Source organism: Ambystoma mexicanum, chromosome 2q, assembly GCF_040938575.1.
Source record: "Ambystoma mexicanum isolate Mex_15411 chromosome 2q, UKY_AmexF1_1, whole genome shotgun sequence".
Lineage (NCBI taxonomy): Eukaryota > Metazoa > Chordata > Amphibia > Caudata > Ambystomatidae > Ambystoma > Ambystoma mexicanum.
This window is the reverse complement of record NC_090924.1, coordinates 943,508,291-943,528,257: the sequence shown is the minus strand read 5'-3', so window position 1 is coordinate 943,528,257 and position 19,967 is coordinate 943,508,291.

Genomic DNA, 19,967 nt, shown 5'->3' with positions numbered 1-19,967 from the left:
CGGACATAGTGGGTGCCATCCACGCGGAGAGGGTGGTACCCCGCGACATCAAACACGTCCAGAAGTGCTGGGAGGACTACAAGTCCAGGACCCTCAAGAAGGCTTGGCGCCTCTTAGATGCAGCGGATGCAGTGGGGCACCGGGACCAGTTTACCACCCAGCAGATGAGGATCCTGGAGCGCATTCGCCCAGTGCTTCACCACCAGATCCTCAGAATACAGGCCTGTCTGGAGTCGAGCGGTAAGTGCCCATGCATTGCTGTGTAAAACAGTGCATGTTTCAGTGTGGTGGTGGTTAGCTACTTGGCTGTATGTGTGACATGGGTCATGTATGGATGTGTGTGTGCAGGGACATGATGGTGCTGCATGTGAGTCCAGTCAGGCGTGAACCATATGGATGGTGTATGTGTTACAATGCATCATGCGGAGCAGCATGCAGAATGCACACATGTATGCATGCCTGTCTTTGTATTTGGACATGTTTGGGGTGTGAGAAATGGGTGCTGCTGTCATGGACATGCATGGTGTACATGTCTGTGTGTCTGAGTAGTGTGTGAGTGACTGGTAAACACCATGGATGCATGACACATGTCTGTGATGATGTGTTGATTCACTGATACAGCGTAGTCATCCGTGTATCCACGGTGTCTGGGGGTATACAAGGCCAGATGCATGACCCTCCAGTGATGTGTGTGCATGTGATCACCATGTCCCATGATGCATGTGAGTTTCAACCCACCATTGGATGTTTCTACAGTGCCTTGGACATGGATGCAAATGTTTGTTGCATGTGCCATGCCTGTGTCTGCATGTGTGTTGCCTGCACTGAACCATGTGTTGTGGAGGGACATGATGGAAGTGACGTTTGACAGTGCCATTCATGTGCTATTGCTTTGTGTCTAAGGGACTCTTGTACAGTACCCTGGTGCTTGTGTTCTATGTCTCCCTTTACACAGCGGCGAGTGAAGAAGAGGGCGGAGACGGCGATGTGGAGGAAAGCAGCAGGGATGCCTCCACCGGCTGGTGATGCAAAGCCCAGTCACCCTCCCAGGAAAATCCATCATCCGGGAGCGAGGGGACTGGTGCCGCGTCCACCACTACGGCTGCAGCGGAAGGGGCGGGTGAGCCCCCACAGGGGCTTGCGACGGCAGAAGACGGTGCAGTGCCATCCAGGTTGGTGGTGTGTACGGAGGAGGCCACATCCAAGCTGCACATGGGGCCTGGTGGGGCTGGTACCACTGGTGCAAATGGTGCAGTCCAGGGGCAGGAGGCAGCACAGGTCGCCGCATAGGGGCCTGTGCATGTCACTGTTCCTGACACTGTGACTGCATCACCATGCACCAGCAGGGATGCCCCATCTCAGGCCCGTCCGCAGGAAGGGGGGAGGTCCACGTAATCTGGCACTCCTCTACTTGCGGATGTGGGGACCTGTGACAGGATTGAGTCCGACCTCTTTGGTGTCGCGTTGCGCATGTGTGTAATTCATGACGACGTGCGTGCATCCTGGGGGGACCACGCACGTCATCATGAAGAGACGTCTGCCAACGTGGCCCAGTCCTCCTCTGTGCACACTATACGCCAGTCGTACTCGTTGACGTCTTTGGCCCAGATGCCACCAGGGCCCCCTGTGGAGCTGCACCAAACAACACAGCAAGGCTGGTGGAGATCCCATCCCTGCCACAGTCGGGAGTCGGAGCTCCAGCACAGGTGGTCACCCCAGCAACTGGATCCCTGGCAATGGACGATATGCAGGCATATTCAAGCAGGGCGGTGTTGCCATCTACCTGGAGGCAGTCGTGGTGGTGGCGGCAGGCAGCAGAAAGGTGGCGGCGGCAGGCTCGGCATAGGAGCCATGTGGCCTCAGGGCCATCAACATCATCGGGGCAGGCATCGGCCAGTCAGGCAGGAGGACCCTGGATTGGGAGTGTCTTCCGTGTGACAGCAGTTGGGCCAGCAGATAGGTGCAGAGCGGCGGCGGGTGGAGAGGGCACGGCTCACAATGGTCAGGGCAGAGAACTCCATGCACAGGGCATTGAGGCAGGCTGAGTGAGGCGATGGCTGCATCCCTGCGAGACCTCGAAGCCAGCGAAGAGGCCCGCCTCCGGAACATCGACATGGAGTTCGATGATGCCCTGGCCCGGAACATCAAAAAGTGAGCCGACGGACTAGCCCGCCACCTTTGTATATAGTTATTTAGGCGTAGGTTTCATTTGGTCTATATTTTTATTTGGAGTTCACGGACTTTGCTCCACTTTTTGTATACCCTTGTATATTTTATAGGTTTTTGGTAGGTTTCCTTTTGTTTTGGGATCATGGACCCTTCTGACTTTCAGTGTAAATAGTACCAGACTTTTACATACTTTCTTTATTTAATCATCCCATGGAGCAATGGTTTTTTGTGCTTTTGTTTTTTATTGACTTTATATGGACTTTGGCGATGAACCACTTTTCAGTTTTCATGTCGTGGATTTTTGTTTTTCATTGGATTCTACTTTATTTTTGGTATTGCTTTCATTTTTTCATCATTTGAATGTGTGATTTTCATGATGTCATTTTTTATGTTTTTTAATACATTTCATATATCTTCATTATTGGTGTTGTGTACTCTCATTGGTTTTATGCATGTCTCTATGCGCATTGCCTCAGTCATGTGTTGCCACTGTGTGGCTCTGTGGTACATTTATTCATGGCCATGCTGGTTCTTTTCAGACTCTCATGGCATGGGTAATTTGGGAGTGGGTGCAGTGTATGATTGCGTGCTTGTACTGGGGGGCGGGGGGTTTGGGTTGGCATTAGGGCCATGGGTCTGTTTTGTTATGACATGGTGTTTGGTGGGCCATGTGTCAGGGCCTGCTGGCAAGTGCCCATCAATGGGGGTGGGAGAGGGGACATGAGCCGGGGCCTGCTGGCAGGTGCCCGTCAATGGGGGTGGGTGGGGTGGGACACATGAGTCGGGTGCCTGCTGGCAGGTTGCTGTCAATGGGGGTGGGTGGGGGAACATGTGTCAGGGCTCCCAAGTGCATGGTGCCATGTGGGCTGCTTGCGGGTCATGGTCTGGGGTGATGGGCTGCCTGCGGGTCATGGTCTGGGGTGATGGGCTGCCTGTGGGGCATGCCCAGGGGTGATGGGCTGCCTGCGGGTCAGGGTCTGGGGTTAAGGGCTGCCTGCGGGGCATGCCCAGGGTGGATGGGCTGCCTGCGGGTCATGGGCAGGGGTGATGGGCTGCCTGCGGTACTTTTAACCGCGAGTAGCGGTATGCAGCATCCTGTTGCCAGGGGAAACTCCTGTTGCCCCGGACACCACAACGCTGCAGACCCTCGAGACGACCTTGCTAGATAGCGCAAACAGGTAAGCGTTTGAGACGATGCTTGTACGAGTACATGAATCTTTAGAGAATACACGTTAGTCTCCTAACCGATATACGTGTACTTCATTTAGAGAGGACCAGCCACACGCAACACACCGCCTCGAGATTCCTTTATGTGATTTGACTGAGAGTATTCCTCACCGCGGCTGGATGAGGTAAGACAGCACATTGTCCATGTGTTTTTCCACACACAACTGTGAATCAGCACGTAAACAATCTCTTAGAGTTAGGGCACACAATTTAAATATATGTAAAGCGAAGTATTGTCAATTTCTTTTCAGAATTTCTGTGAATGTACCAATACTATGAGTATCAACACAAACAGCTTAATATACTCTGGTTCACTCTCACGAGATGCAACACAGTAGTTCTAAACAAGAATTGCTTGTAGACATCACAGTGTGCGATTTGAAGATATTGAACAAAACGAAAAGCATACATAAAATTGGTAGGTATGTGTTATTTCATTGGCATGTATAATCACAAAAGAAAGCAAATGAATGTTGATAAATACAGACTGTATTGTTTAGTTTAAATTGATTATATCTGGGGTGAAGTTAACCCCAAATTGTTAATGTTTTTTTGAAACTCACCCTGAGGAAGGACACAGTCCGAAATGCATCGGCAAGGGTTTCTGCTGAATAAGTGATTGAAATACAAGTAAACAACACAAGTCGATCTATGGACGATTGACTACCAACAAAGTACTATAAAAACATTGAAATTTTAATTGCAATACAATTGAAGTAGTATTTACTACATAAACAGGCATCTCCAAAGCTCAGTGGAAGTGCCACTGAGCTGTTCTCTCCTGCTGCCTGCGGGGCATGCCACCTGTAGGGTGGTCACCTGTGGTATGGGCTGCCTGCGGGGCATGGGGAGGAGGGGAAATCCTGTGTGAATCTCCCTACGCACCCCCGGAATACGCTTACCCCACTTGTGCCAGCCCAATTGCGTGTGGAACTCCCCGCGCACCCCCCGAATATGTGTACCCCACTCACGCCAGGCCAATCGCGTGTAAAACTCCACGTGCAACCCAGGAATACGTGTACCCCACTCGCGCCAACCCAATCACATGTGAAACTCCCCACGCACCCCCCAAATACGCGTACCCCACTCGTGCCAGGCCAATCGCATGTAAAACCTCACACGCACCCCCGGAATATGCGTACACTGCTTGCGCCAGGCCAATCACGTTTAAAACTCCACACGTACCCCCGGAATACACGTACCCTGCTCGCACCAAGCCAATCGCGTGTTAAACTCCACGCGCGTCCCCGGAATACTCATACAGCGCACACGCCAGGCCAATCGTGTGTAAAACACAACACGCACCCCAAGAATACGCGTACCCCGCTCGTGCCAACCCAATCGCGTGTGAAGCTCCCAGCGCACCCTCCAAATACGCGTACACTGCTCGCGCCAGGCCAATCACATGTAAAACTCCACACGCACCCCGGAATACACGTACCCCGCTCGCGCCAAGGCACTCGTGTATAAAACTCGATGCACAGCCCCGAAATACTCGTACCCCGCTCGCGCTAGGCCAATCGTGTGTAAAATTCCACATGCACCCCCGAAATACACGTACCCCGCTTGTGCCAGGCCAATCACGTGTAAAACTCCACACGCACCCCCGGAATACACGTACCCCGCTCGTCAAGGCAATCATGTATAAAACTCCATGCGCACCCCCGAAATACTCGTACCCCGCTCGCGCTAGGCCAATCGTGTGTAAAATTCCATGCGCACCCCCGGAATACACGTACCCCGCTCGCACCAACCCAATCACATGTGAAACTCCCCACGCAGCCCCCGAATATGCGCACCCCGCTTGTGCCAGGCCAATCGTGTGTAAACCTCCATGCGCACCCCTGGAATACGTGTATCCCACTCGCGCCAGGCCAATCGTGTGTAAAACTCCACGCATGCCCCCGAATACGCGCACCCCGCTCACGCCAGGTCAATCACGTGTAAAACTCCACACGCACCCCCGGAATACACGTACACCGCTCGCGCCAGGCCAATCACGTGTAAAACTCCATGCGCACCCCAGGAATACGCTCAGGCCGCCCATCCTCGCTCCCCATGCCCCGCAGGCAGCCCATCCACCATGACCATGACCTGCATGCAGCCCATCACCACATAGCATGCCCCGCAGGAAGCCCAATACCCCAGACCATGACCTGCAGGCAGCCCACACCACAGAGGGGACATTTTGCACGCAATTTGCCTGGCGCAGGCGGAGTACGCGTATTCAAGGGTGTGCGCTAGTTGATTTCGACATGTTTTGGCTGCAAGGAGTGGGGTCTGCATATCGAAGGGTGTGTGCAGGGAGATTTTCACGTGTTTTGGCTGCCGTGAGCGGGGTACTCATATTCAAGGGGGTGCACAAGTACATTTTCACGCGTTTTGGCTGCCGTGAGCAGGGTACGCATAGCTTTTCACGCGATTACAGTGTAGCAGCCATGTAAGCTGGTCCAGGGTTAGCATGGCCCTTTGCGACGTATTGGGGATTTTGATGGCTTTTCCTTGTGCAAAGGGCGTTCTTGGGGGCGTAACTGGCGCTGCGGGATGTTTGCTGCGCCACGGCTCAAAATGGCTTGGGAAATCCATGAATACGCGGTGCGCCAGAATGCAGTTTAGTGCACACGGCTGCACACGCTGGCACGCGCTCCCTCTCTGCGCTGCCCGCGTGTGCTGCTTCTGCACTGATTTCTATGAATTACCCCCTATATTGGAGTATTGTTGTTAATACAGGAACCTAACAATACATCCACATTGGCAATGGGTGCAGCATGCGCTACAGAAGTACAGTGTTTTTAATCTGGTAATATTGGCTAGTAAAATAATAAATACAAACCTATCAGAATGTTGACTAACATTAAACTTGGAATGAATAGCTAGCAATACAAGACTTTCTACAGACTTAGTACAAACAATACATATGCAGTGCCACAATACATAGAAATCTGCGGCACATACACGGAAACTGCAGCGAGGAGGAAAGAAACAACATCACCAGAAAATGACAATAACATTACATTTCATCATCATGTACACAAATGAATTGTGTATTTGAGGCCTTCTTATTGGCCCATGTATGCTCACCATGAGCTGAGATCAAACTCTAAGGAAAGTACTTTAAAAACATATGGGAAGTTTAATGACTAGATAAATAGTACATTTTCAATTTTTTAAATTCTCACTGTCAATGAACAAAAATAAGTGGCCCAGATATGTGATGTCATCAATGGCATTTGTGATGTAATCTTGGATGTCCTGGGTGTTAGTCATAGCAGTGCATGGTGGTGGTGGCGCGAATTATGGTTGCTAAGCTTACCATACCTGGTGAATTTCTAAAAGGTTTCGGTTTTACATGCAACATAACATCCCTTTAACAGTTTTTCCTTGAAAAAAAAATAATATATATGGTTAAGTTGCTAAACCCATAGGAAGACCACTTTTTGGGCAGCTTATAACTTTGCTCCCCATGCACGAATTTGGATAAAACTTTGCCCAAAAAGTATATGGGGCCCGCTGAATTTTTTCAGAAAGTTGGGTGAGGTTTTGTGGAGGGGGGCAAAGTTATAGGGGGGGTCCCAAAAATGTTTTTTTTTCCATAGACTGAACTGGCAAAAATTTTGCGCACGCCTACAGGCCGAACGGCTGGACGGATTTTAACCAAATTTGCGGCAAGAGTGGGGACATGGTTTGGAAAGCGTGCTTTTGTATGTATGGTGGAAAATTCAACCAGTACTTTTGTTGCAAAGAACTGAAATGTACATCTAAAAAAATTAGTGATATCTGGCTCCGCTCTGCGGACCCACTTCGCTGTTCACTCCATGGACAAAAGTCTCATTAGCTTGCAGTACGCTGTGATGTTGGCGAACATTGGACGCGGCTGGTGGTTGGCTGGAGGGACGCGTGCTGTGCGTCAACATTTTTGGGAAATTCCGCCAGGGTGTATCAAAGGACAGTGCGGTGCCGGAAGGGCCTGAAAACATACCCTACGGCATGTGGTGGTGGGAAGAGGTGATGGAAAGGGTGGGGCAGTGACAAGTGGTTCATCTGATATATCTCATTAGGTGGAAGAAGACAGTGGTGTGCCTGCAGTATCCGTGCGTATTGCGCCAATTTCCGGGTACCGCCACAGGAAACTACCTTGTGTGCTGAATGCAGCCAGCCTGTGTTACGGCACAATAGCTGGTGTGGCGACCTCTTTCTGGTTTGACTGATGGCAGATCAATGGCAGAAAGGGAGTGCATTGTACATGACATGAACATTTTAACATACAGTGTACGATGGTGTGTTGCATGCGGTAAGGCCGTAGGCCCTTTGATGCATGGGTCGAGGCCTTGCACCAACAACTATGTGCCCTGGTTGCAAGTAGGTTTCACATTGTTGCCTTGTGTGTGTGGTTTGTCAACATTGCATACACTGTTGGTTCCATGGGTGTGGGGATTGTTACAGTGTGTAGTCCATGGCTGGACCTGATGGAGTGAACAGTCCTGCAGTGTGTCCACTGGGTGCAATTGTGTGCAAAGAAGTGGATAGGGTTGAATTGCATATTGTATCAGCTTCAGTACTGTCCATTGCCCGGAGTGCTGACTACTGCACTACACCATGAAGTATTGGTATTGTGCACCTATTGCAGTGCTGGGAGCAGGGCCACTGTTGTGAACATTTTGTGGTTGGGTTGGCAGTAATACAATGCTATGTAAATAGAAATGGGTAGGGGTGCCGGACCCTGTGGTATGTTTGTGGATTCTGCTACCTGTTTCATGTGTGCATGCATCACTGTATTATGGTGCAGGGGTTGGGTAGAAGTGTCACTGCCTATGTTACGTTTGTGGATTGTGGTACCTGGCCACATGTTCGCCTGCATGGTTCTGTTATGTTGTGCTGGGTGTGGGCAAGGCCTACACTCTTGGGTGCATGGCCAAAGGCCATAGGCCGTAGGCCATGCACCCAAGAGCCTAGGCCTTGACGATAGCCACCACAACATAATGCAGCTATGCAGGTTTAACTCTACATCTCTCCGATGGTGGTGACCTTAAAAGAATGCTTGTGGAGGACATCTTAGACTTGGTAGAACACCCGAAGTGAGGTGCTATGCGTACATTACAGTAGGTCATTGCACGTGTCGCACATTATGGAGTCACATGTGTGCATTTGGGTTTGCTACGGTGTGCCCCTTATAAGACCCTTGCTGTAGGAAGTGCTTTAAGATATTGTGCCATGAAAGGAAGTCCTCAGCAACACACATTTGAAATATGGACAATGTACACAGCCACCCACATACCGTTCACCACACCCAACGCAAGGTCATGCAGCCATTTATGCCAACATGTGGCCAGGGTGAAAGTTGGCAGGCTCAATTGCAGATGGGGAGCACATTGCACATGACATGAGCATTTAAACATAGGGTGCACTATGGTGTGTTGTGTGTGGTGAGGCACTAGCATCTTGGATGCATGGCTGGAACCCTTACACCGACGACTATGTGGCCTGCTTGCAAGTAGTTTTGTCATTGTTGCATTCTGTTTGTGGTTTGTGAGCATTGCATACATTGTTGGTTCAATGGGTGTGGTGATTGTTAGCACATCCTACAGTTTTTAATCCATGGCTGGAGCTTATGGCGTGAACACTCCTGCAGTGTATCCACTGAGTGTTTTGTTGAAATACTGTGTGTACAGAAGGGTTGAACTGGATATTTTATGTGCTTGGGTAGTGTGCATTGTGCAGATTACTGACTACTGTACTGCACTTTGAAGTATTGGTTCTTTGTACTTACTGGAGTGCTGGGAGGAAAATAAATATTGCTAACTGTACTTAGTGATGATGGGTGCTGCTCTGGGTGAATCTGGAGGCTGAAAGCGTGGATACTTTTGGCAAACTTTTAACTGGAGGTGTTTTGAAATCACACGAGACGTGTACTCTGAGTGTGTAACGGTACATATGGAGTGCTGTTCAGAAATGATAGTGTTGGATGCAGAGGTCTTGGATGTTATTGCTGCATGCCTCTGTGACTATTTGATAGTACCTAATGAATTAGAGCTTCAAAAACAATAGTGGAAAGGGAAGAAGGACTATCCCTGCTTTACTGGGGCACGTCACTCGCTGTAGCTGGGAAAGCCCACGTGCCACATTCTGCCGTTCTCAGCATGGTGGGCATGGAAATGAAACTGTGGGGATTATCCAATCAAGTGGCGAGGATGTGCTTCACAGGAAGGGGCAGTACTATCTTTTCCCAATACTCTGTAGTGATGTTGGCAGGGATGGAGAGAAGCAGAGTACTGATCGTGGGTGATACCTTTGTGCAAGATATGCACAGGTATGCTGTGCAAAGAGGTATTGCTGTTAATTTTGAGTTGGAAGGAGTCGAGGCTTTCTGGGGCACTGTCTATGAGTGCAGTTTCGGCCGTATGGTTGACCTTTGCAGATGTGTGGACTGTTGATGTTGTTTTGGTGCATTTTAGAGGTCAATATTTGGAGTACATGTCCTGGGGACATTTCCTCAGTCACCTAAAGAAGTTGATGAAAGCAGTGATGCAGATTTTCCCCACTGCCAAGGTGGTTTTCTCAAGCATATCACCAAGAGGAGCATGGGACCATGCCAGTGTAATTTGTCCCCACCCAGAGGTCGGAAGGTGTCTTATAAACAGAAGCATGTGTCAGTTCATTGCAGTGCTGGGATGTTCGCCACCGACTATGACATCATTAATGAGCAAAATTATTACTGATTCCATGTAAATGGCATTTCTTTGACCGCCATTGGCAATGCTTTGTTGTTTTACACTGTGCAAGAAGCGTTGAAGAGAATCCTGCAAAAATGTAAGCAGGAAAAGGAAACAGAAACTGACATAAAGAGCAAAAACAAACAAGGTTCTGTGCAAGCACGTAAAAAATAAAAAAATAAAATAAAATAAAAAGGCCATTTTCAGAGCCACCACTACAGACGAAATTCCCCTACCCTGGTTGAAATGTATTCCCACACTCCTGGCGATGTGGATGAATCTGGATGCAGAATTCTTGTATAGTTTTACTGAACTTTGTACTGGAGTAGCTTCCAATTCACATGACACTTGCAGTCTGAATGTGTAACAGTACATATGAAGTCTTGTAAAGAACTGACAGAGGTAGATGCTGACATCTTGCCTGTGATTGGTGGATGCGTGTTTGACTATTTAACAATACCCAATGAGGTAGTGCTGGACAGAAAACAGTGGAAAGGGAAGAAGACTGCTCCTGCTTTACATGGGCGTGGCCCTCTCGGTGCTTAAGGAAGGAAACGTGCCACAGTCTGCGCTTCTCACCATGCTGGCCAATGGAAATGGGACTGTGGGGATTATCCAATCAGGTACTGAGAGTGTGGTTCACAGGAAGAGGTGGTAATACTATTTTTCATTACTCTGCGTAGTAAGGAGGGCTGACATGGAGAAACACATTTTGTTGATTTTGGGTGATGCCTTTGTGGTAGATCTGCACAAGTATGCCCAGGAAAGACACTTTGATGACGATTTCGGGTTTGGAAGGAGTGGACGCATTTTGGTGCGCTGTCCTTGTCTGCAGTTTCGGTGTTATGCTTGACCTTTGCCGACAAGTGGCCAGTTTCGATACAGTGCACGTTTTCATCGTGCATTATGGCGGCATGCATTTGGGTTACAGGGTTTGTTCACGTTTGTTCGATCAACTGAAGAGGTTCATGAATGCAGTAAAGAGGCTTTTTCCCACTGCCCAGGTGGTTTTCTCTACCATACCACCGGGAAGAGTATGGGACTATCTTAATGTATGTTGTTCCCAGCCACGGGTCTCATCAACAGAAGCATGTGTGATTTTTTGTTCGCTCGTGGAATGTTCTTCTGCAACAATGACAGCATTAATTCTTAAAATGCAGTGTGTTTCCATGCAAACGGCATTTCTTTGTCCAGCATTGAGGAGGCATCGAAACGTTTACTGTAAGAATGTGAGGATGGAACGAAAATAGAAAACCCTATAAAAACTGAAAATAAAGGTGTTTTTCTAGAAGCATCTAAAAAAAGGCTCTTTTCAGAGCCACCACTGAAGACTAAATCCCCTACCCTGGTTGCAATTTATTCCCCCACGCCCGCACACTGCACGAAGGCCATATCTGGGGCTTTTGAGGATGGCGGGCATGGAAATGGGACTGTGAAGGCTAAAGGATTGCGCAATAACATTTCTGGGTGTGGTGTCTACGCAGAGGAATGTTGTGCACAACTGATAGTGTTACATGGAGAGCTCTTTACTGTGATTGGTGGATGGGTGTGTGACTATTTACCAATACCGCATGAGGGGGTGCTGGAAAGAAGATAGTGGAAAGGGAAGAAGGACTGTTACTGCTTTACTGGGGCGCAGCCCTCACACTACTTGGGGAAGTACACTTGCCACATACTACCGTTTTCAGCATGCTGCCCATGAGAATGGGATAGTGGGGATTATCGGTACTGAGGGTGTGGTTCACAGGAAGGGACAATAATACTTTTCTCCATTACTGTGCGTAGTGAGCCGGCCTGACATGGTTGCCATTACTTGCAAAGGTAATGTAGCATAGCAGAAATTGTTCCAAAATCAATTACATCTCAAAGATATGTGGGCCGCTACTATGTTCTAAAAAGCTACAAACAGTATGCAGAGCAGTTCTGGGGTATGACCTTTTGAAGGGTTACTGCAGAGACCTTGCAACAGAAAAAGAGGCCTACATGGTTGAACCAAATACATACATGTGCAATGGCACATTGTGGGGTATTTGTAAGCGTGTAATTTCCCAATAACACTCCATAGATTGCAGAACATTGTACTTTTCCACTGTCCAAGGGTCCGGATAGTGTCCGTGACATAAGGGGTCATGTGCAGCATGGGTGTGTCCATTGGTGATGTCGAGCATGTTCTCTATTGGGATGGCTGTCCGCAGGACGCATTTTGGCCGGAATACTTTGAGCGCATGTACATAGGTGTCCTACATCGTTGGGATCTCTGGACTGATTAATAGTGTGACACACGTGCGCCGACAATTTTGGGACATGGTGGGTGTTTATAGGGTATAGTAGGTGGGATGTTTATGTGTACAGTTACCTGTTGGTCGTGACTGGGTGCCTCGAACTACCTAAAGTTTGTCACGGGTTTCTTTGCCTATGCTGGACAGGGGCAGTGTTACCAAGACACAGAAGAAGAGATACGCATGCGCGTACTTGTGCGACGAACAAACATCCACTTCCACAATTAGTTATAAGTGGTTGACATGGTGCGGACATGCGGTTCGTACTGGCATGGTATGGATGCCTCCATTGTGATTGCGGATAGGCAGGCAGGTGCGGTGTCAGTAGGACACCTCCCTTTTGCTTAATTGTGGTCATTCCCACCAGTACTGTACGCCGCCGAGTCATAAGAGGATTTTAAAAACAAAGGAAAAGCCACATATACACTCAGGAACAATTTACATATCAATCTTCATTTGCACACGTTCATAAATACTATTAGGAATGGGAAGGGGTAGCAGAGGAGGATCAATACTGTGGGAAAATGGGGAGTGGTACACGTTGGTTGTGAGGGCAGGAAGGGATTGAGGTATCATCGTAATGTCTTCGATCACACAGATTTTGAGGGGATGGCAGGCTATGAAATGGGGAAGGGGTACACGTGCAGGTCGGGCAGTGCTATTTTATTTTGCCCATAATATGTCCTTGTACGTAATATTTGAAGGCGGCAAAATTGTTCACCATTTGTTCCATTTTGGCTTGCAGGCTGTCCAGTTTGCTATTCACAAAGTTTTTTTTCCTTTCCTGTGTCTGTGTGTTGTTGTGAAAGGGGTGCTGCTTCTGCTGCATTGCTTACCTTTGCAATATGTTATCTTAACGAAAAAAAAAACTGTTAGGTGTACATGAAGCAACAGATATTAAATATTTCACATTTCAGACTGCATACAGTGTAACAGTGTACCAATGGGGTTACTATCGTAAGTGATTTCGTCATGAGGGAAATTCTTTTCCAGCCACTCTAAAGTGCTTGCCATTGCTGCGTACAAAAATAAATGTTATGCTTATCTACCATTGTATACTGCACCACCTGTGCAATTATCATAGAAACTTTAGTGTGCTTACTACGTTGTAGTGATGTTCTGGTCTTAGTACTTTCCAGTCCTTACTGTGGGCGTTCGTTCTTTGATCCTATGTAAAGCAGCAGTGCAGTAAGATTGTCGAAGGCAGATGTCACTTCTCTTATTGGTGCATTATGTTATGGTGCACTCCCGATGCCTTTGTTCTGTTTCTTTCATAAATACAGTTTCCAGACCTACTCTATTTTCCCTTGCAATTCACGTACATGGTGCTCATTGTATATGTTCCTTGTGTTTGCTGAATGATACCACTATGTACAGGAACCTGTGCCTTTCTAAGCAGGTTGGGTGCCACCAGATGTCCGTGACCAGACGCATACTCCGCGACTGCTGTGCGCATTAACATGGTGCCAACGGGTTCAGTATGTTGTACGGTACATGTTTACAAACTAAGGGTATCCTGGTAAAAACCTATCAAATTCAGTGAAAAAACGTTGTTTAAGGGACGTTATGGATAAGTTGCCCTACTAAAAAGCTATCAAATTCACTGAAAAAATGTTGTTAAAGGGACGTTATGGTTCAGTTGCCCTAAAAAAAAAACATCAAATTCCGTACACATTTTTTTGTAAAGGGCCTACTAAAGGGACATTGCAGTTACTCTGTAGTAAAAACCAACGTATCCATATTATGGTTACACGTAAAACCAAAAAAACCCAGAAATGTTATAGTTATTATAAGCTAAGCAACCATAACTCCCACCACCACTATGCACTGCTAAGACTAACACCCATGACATGAAAGATGACATCACAAATGTTATTGATGACATCACTGATGACACAGATGTGCAGTTAGTTGTCATGAAACTCCTCCACAAGGGATTGTCATTATAATGTTGCCAGAAAACTATCAAAGTTCATTGGGACAACTATCATGACATACATAGGTCATTAAGCAATGCATTGCTATAAAGACCATTGCATTACAGAGTTCTTTCTATTACATGAACCTACTAATCTGAATTACTGAGGTAAGATTATTACGGCATTCATGCCAATCATGTATTATAATTAATGCGTGTAACACACGCAACTATAATAATACGCTCTGTGTTTTCCTTCTAACACAGATTGCATTAAACTGCTACGGCAACAATTTTTCAGCAAAGTGAACAAGAACCGCGTGAACACTAAATGCGGGTGATGTTCTTATTAAAATTGAGCACCCACCGATGCAAATAAGAAATAGACACCTTCAAAGTTACATCCTTTAATAAACAAGTATGTTTTTGATGTTCTTTCGTTCTACTGTCTTTTGTCCATTTTTTAAAATGTATGACTAACGTATAAGCAAATAGAAATCAAATGATATGCTCGCCAACCTCCTGGTTTTAAGCGGGCCTCCCCTTTTCTTGCCACCTCATAGTGAGAGATGCCGCGCAGTACCTAATTAGAAGGACTTCATCTCATCCTTTGAAAATTTAAAACTAAGGATTTAACATCTTTTCCTTGCCCACAGGTGAGGATAAAAGGTCCCTGCATAATTAACTGTTGAGTTATCAAACATACTACTGAGTAAATACCAGTCAGAAATGTATGAGAGTGAATTCATTTTACTGTATAGGCAATCAATTGAAACGCCTAGGAAGCATTGAATAAAGGATAGGAAACACCTTGTCGAAAACCTTGATTACTACAAGGACATCTCTTTCCAACTCTTTTTCTGACAATTATTAAGGTTGGTGCCCACCTTTGGCCATTGCATTCTTTTTGCTACCCTTCCAAATCTGTTGCTTTTAGATATCCAGCTGTGGTGTAAATGAAGCTTGATTAGGTTTTTTTATGTGTCTATTGCAGAGTGGGTCTGAAAATTGAAAATATACGCAAGAATGGGTATTGTTAATCACAACATGATTTAACCAATGTTTGTGTCCTGAAGACGGCTTTAACAGCAAAGGATGACATTAGCGATATTGTCTTATCAAATGCAACATGCCAAAACATATGTCGACCATCATACAGGCTCCAAATATCAAAAGCCTTACTGACAGAGTTGGATGAATTATATATCTCTGCTATTACCCTCCTTATGATTGTGCAATATTAAATGTACTGAGTTTTTGTTTTTTGTTTTTCCCTAAACTTTTAGACTTTATGCAAAATTCGGCAAAAACATTTTCACATACTAACCCCACTTGTTGTTTATGAAGTAAAATTGTTTTTAGAATGTCTGTTATTGAATACCCCCTGGTTTTTAGATTATGTTTCTAATGAGTTTAAATAAACAGAAAATCTTTCATTTTTTTTTAAATCTGGGTAAGTCATTGAATAGACTTAATTCTTCCTAATTACATAGATTAGGATTTTTAGCAAGTCCTTGATGGTGCACTACTCTTAGGAAATAGAGTTTGAGAAATGGGGTAATTGCCTTTCCTTCGCTTAAAATACATGATTCTGCCCCTTTGAAGGCTCTCCCCCATGAACAAAAAATAGGGTCCTTCCCCTCCGTTATACAGGCTTTAGACTGCACCATAATTGCATTGCTAATTCAACTCATACATTAGTGCAAGCTTTATAGCTCTGATAATATTTACACACATTACTAGTGCAGAACTTACTATAACTCTTGGCCAAGCCCTATTAACCTACTACCCCTAGAAGGACATCTGTGAGTTATACATGAATCTTTTCCTTTACATGGATAGCTCATAATATCTTGACACCAAACTCTCCAGGAGCATCTGGGAATCATTGGTTGATATATTTTTCCTTTAGCGCTTTTGCCTTTGTGGTTACAATCCTTTTTTTGACATGTATATTTTGATTAGCTCATGCACTTCTTTTCAGAGACTGCTCACCAACATCACCCATCCATCAGTGATCTGGTAGCTATGCCATAATATGATTTCAGAAGTGGCACTCTCCATAGCTTGATGAATCAGTTGGGCATTACAGATCTGACACAATAATGCTCTTTCTTTTTATCGCATTTTCGAAACATTAAACACAGCATTTAAGAATCACACGACAATGTTTCTTTACCAACTATACGTCATTGCGTAACCCATGCGATGATGTTACTACATGAATTAGCAGGTAATGTATATTGGTAGCCATTTTGCCACCGGCTTTAGCTCTCGCCCTACAAGCAAGAGGTAACATGCTTGTTTCCACATTCAAATATTCAATTTGAGGTAAGAATGTGACCTTTTTGAGCCTCTCAATTTGATTTACTTTAGAAAGATCTAAGTCAGAGCCTTATCCTGCATCTCAATGTTACCTCCCATTATTATATATTTTTTCAATAGAGACCCGGTATTTACAAGGAATGAGGATTTTTTTACTTCTATGTGAATCAACACATGGAACAACCCTGAGGTTATCTAGTTACTTATGACTATGTTTTACAGCCATCTCGTTTTAGAGGTGAGTGAATTGCCTGTTCTATGACACATAATTGATAAGGAAGTCTGTTAGCGGGACAATTTTAAGTGAATACTACACATAGCTATCCTTTATCATTTACATGTTTTAGATCCTTCGATTGGTCTAATCCCTGACACAACTTAGGTTACATAGTTTGATATACCTTTTGAATTTGCCAGAGGAGATGGGTTGAGTATAGGCATGTTTCATGTTTATATACGCCCTATGATGATACACATAGATCCGGTCCTCATACACTGGAATGTGTGTCTTTTATTAGGATGATACCAGTAGATATTATATGGGGAAGACTGCCAATCAAGGCCTACAGTCATTCACAGTTATACACCACCATTGAGGATAATTAGGAAAGCCAGAAGGTGAGACTATTACACACATGTACAATGATGACCATCTCTCCATGGCTGATAACCACATTTAGATGAAGTCTTCATAGATGTAGAGAATGGGTAGTAGTTTGCTTTAACCTATTTTTAGGAATGAAGTACAATGCTGGATATGTTGGAACGTTATCAAGAGTTGGAACATGAGATTGATAAGGTAATCATCAATATTTAAAATGTAATCAAATTGTTTAGTCTTTCTTATATTACCACACGAGTCATAGGGTAATATACCAATATTAAGTCAATTTCCTTTCTTATTATCATTTATAGAATTGTGAGCAGACCCCTGATGAAGAGTTTGTAACTCGAAGCATATTGGGCCACACCAATGAATATGTAGGTTTTTGAACTATTAATGCTACTGAGTATATATTGTTTGAACTCCGTTTTCTTCCAAAAATGGAATTCAGAATTTAAGCCTAGTATTAGGATGAACAATATCTTTTTGACAATATTAACTCTGTTTGATTACTTGTTTGGCTTTTGAGGCCGTCACACACTGTGCAGGGGACGGGAGTTCCCCAACTTGGGAACTTTGTTTCTTGGATTCACCTTTTATACGTTGCCAGCATATATATTGGAACATTTCCTCTCTCAAGTTACTTTTCTGGTGTTTGAAGGCAAACGTCCCCAGATAGCACAATCCTCCCAGTCATGAGAGACAATAATGGACTCTCCCAGGATGGGAATAAGGCCAGGACAAAGTGCGGGTGAGCTTAAATGGGAGTTTATCAATCAAAATAGGGCATGCAAAGAACTCTGCAAACTCCGAGAGTGCTCTGTCTGACAATAGCAAAGACAGGCGTATATATTTACAAAACACATCATAAGAATCTACATGCTATAGGGGGCACAAGTTCGGGGGGATTGGGTGGCAACGACTAGCTATAGGTGCTGCTGCGATGTGGTTTGCCGCGGCTGGAGGACGTCACTGGTTACCCTCGTGGGTTGGGCTGGGCCTGGCAGGTCAGCTGGGCTCATCCGGGCGGTGTTGTTGTGCCAACCGTGACCAGTGTCAGAGATGAATGTCTTTCCTGACTTTCTGCCCTAGGGCCACGCACACCGCAGCCATTCAACATTGCAATATTATCTTTCCTGGTAAATCTTCCAATAGGTTATTCTACAGGTTAATGCAACACAGGAGGAATGCACCTGGAGTGGGGTCTGTCGACGATTTGTCAATACATGGTTACCACCATCCTGTTGACCGGGTATCAGAGGTCGTGGGGTTGGGTCTCGGGGCATGGGACAGGCGGTCTATGTTATCATGTCTTGTTAGAAGTCATTATGGATGTGCTCTTGTGATGTTGCCATAATATTGGGTGTCCTAATTTTACAGGGGCCATTAACCTAGGGTGGGCCAGCGGGTCGTGGAGTCTAAGAAAGGGCGCCTTTGGATCTGTGTTTTAAGGCCGGGGTTTACTGCTGGGTTGTAAATAATTCAGGTGGCAGGCTGTGGCCTTGGGTGCTGCGGGGGAATGCGAATGCTTGAAGCGGCTCCAGCCGAATTGGGGGAGGTGGAGCAGTGCGGCATAGGCCTCTGCTTTTTCGTCTGGTAGGCTTCACTGGGAGGAAGGGGGAATGGCCTTGCATGTGCTCACAAAGGTATTTTCCTCGTGTGTTGCAGACTTTAGGAGGAAGAGACATAAACATTCATATAATATACAATACTCATTAAGTCTTTCCAAAGCTCACGTTTTTGACATTGCTAGTGCCATCCATATAGCCAGGTTGAGCACATTACTTGTACACTACGTTTTTAGCAACTACAACATTTTGTTATAGCTTATACATACACAGTGAGTGAGGTAGTAGTAAGGTTGGTGGAGCATGCAGGAACAACCCGCCACTGCGACTGGCGGTGGTGGCACATAGTGGGCTCGGACACACATATGGTGCATTTTCGTGCACCCCTTACATGAGCCCTCAGTATGGTTGCATTTGTCTTCCCTTGCACTCTAGCAGCATTAGTTCAGTTTTGGCGCGGGATTGTGGGGTGCAGTCTTCTCGGTAACACACATAACATGAGAAACCACCAGGACGCTTTTACCATTTGCACATAGCTACAGGGATGTGGGTGCTTCATCCCTAATGTTATATGAGCACCCATCCTGCCATTTTCATATATTTTACAGGTTTTCAGTCAGTGAGGTTGTGGAGAGAACGCTTTCATCACAGGTGGTTTGCTCATTAGTATTTGGGGATTTTGTTTTTGTCTGGGGACCATTGTACAGTTCTTTTCCACCCAAACCCTGCTGGCCGGGTCATGCTGGAAACAGCGATACACTGCGGAAGGTGAAATGTTACAGTGTTGGTATCTAACACTAGCTCATGTCCGTCTGCTCGTGGGAACGGGCTCTTAGCGGATCTGCCAGGGAGCTGTGGCCACAGGGATAAGTGATACTCTCCAAGGGTGGGGGCCGTGCAGCGGTGCGCAGGGCTCAAGCCATTTTTATTATACAAAATGGTTTCCAGGGCCTAGCTAAATTGAACAGGTTTGGTCAATGTCTTCAGCCAGTGCCCCACCCACCACCTGGGCCCTGGTGGCAGGAAGGACACCCGGTGAGCCATGAACCTCACCGGGGGAGAAGAGGCATGGGAGGGGGGTCTTCTGGACCAGTCCTCCCATACATTTCCCCCCTTTCGTTACTTAAGTAATGAATACTTTAAAACCTCCAACCTCCTGCACTCTTC